The sequence below is a fragment of the Camellia sinensis genome, chromosome 2 (assembly GCF_055761805.1).
Source record: "Camellia sinensis isolate YWXY chromosome 2, ASM5576180v1, whole genome shotgun sequence".
Classification (NCBI taxonomy): Eukaryota; Viridiplantae; Streptophyta; class Magnoliopsida; order Ericales; family Theaceae; genus Camellia; species Camellia sinensis.
The window spans coordinates 23485581-23487053 of record NC_138962.1 but is presented as its reverse complement, the minus strand read 5'-3'; positions in this window follow the sequence as shown (position 1 = coordinate 23487053).

Below are 1473 nucleotides of genomic sequence, written 5' to 3'. Positions count from 1 at the left end.
ATGCATGCACTTCGACATGATGTTAATAAAATATTAGTAACACATAGTTTACAGAAATTTAGAAAATGTTATTACTAGTGCAATGGAATACGAATAGGTAACATATGGTGTAGGTATTCGATGCGTACGCTGCCATGTTGATAAAAATGCATAAGATAGTGTCGGGGAGAGCAGAATATATGGGCACAACATACATTTATAGTAGTGTGTGTTCGGTATGTGACACAACTATTGATTGTTTACACGAAACTTGAAATTTATAGTTGTTGAATGAAATATGATAGGATTGGGTTTGTTGTGAACAATTGTGCAGGCTATGATGTGGAACAGCAACGCTGTGTCACGAACGAAGTACTTGAATGTACACATAAAGGCAACGTGAGGTCGCAGATACACACTTTTCCCTATCTACAACGCCAACCATTGGACAGTCATGGTACATGATTCAAAAAGCAGGAATTGGAAACATTACAACTCTATGAGGCCAAGACGTGGGGTGCGTGATGAGCATTACAATGAGGCTTTAAAAGTTGTAAGTACAGCAGAACCAATAGTAGTTTGTACATGACTGTTTGACAAATTGTAGTGGTGGTGCAATGGTAGTTTATCAAACTAAGTTTGTAAGTGCATGCTTGACGAATTGAAATTTTGGAAGCTTTCATATTGGCCCGTACGCAGCTAAACTAACCTATGAACGATGAACAGAAACAATGGGTGGCAAACCACCACAACAAATTCGTGAAACCAAGAGTTAAAACTGAGGGCGTTGGGCAGATGTTTATGATAGCAGTTTTGTATCTGTTGTGGATTGCCCGCAACAAGTTCCAGAGTCGTAAGTAATGTTTATATTACATTAAGTTTATTGATTTGATGATGTATTGAGTATGTGATGTATTGAGTTCATTGATTTGGATGATGTAGTGTCTGTGAATGCAGGTCAAATTGCGGGATTCTCGTGTGTTTCATTATTAGGCAGTACATTCGTGGGGAAGAAGTTGATACAACCATGGACGATCTCACACCCACTGGGCTACGCGCTGCGATGGTGGACATGTTCTTGAGTGACCCAGAAAGAGGACTCCATGCGTGGACATTGTAAAAGGTGTTCACCATACTCGTATCAGAAGATGCAACAACCTAATTAGGGTGTTTTATTTTTGAAGTTTTGTTGACGTACATAATTGTTTTAGTAATATGCGACAACAGAACCTTAAGAGAGAAATAGGTGGTCAAATAGTTGGGCTATGGTGCTTTAAGATTATGTTGAATGATGGAACAATGTGTTTAGCGTTTGGTACAATTTGTTTTTTGTTTTTGATGTTAACGTTGATATTATTTGCCTAGTAGTTCAAGTGGTTAATTCTATTACATATTATCAGCTTCGAACATTATGTTAGAAAAGGTTATTCTATATGTTCCTACTAATGCGTCATCGTCCTTATGAATGGTTATTGGCTAATTTGCAGTGGTAGG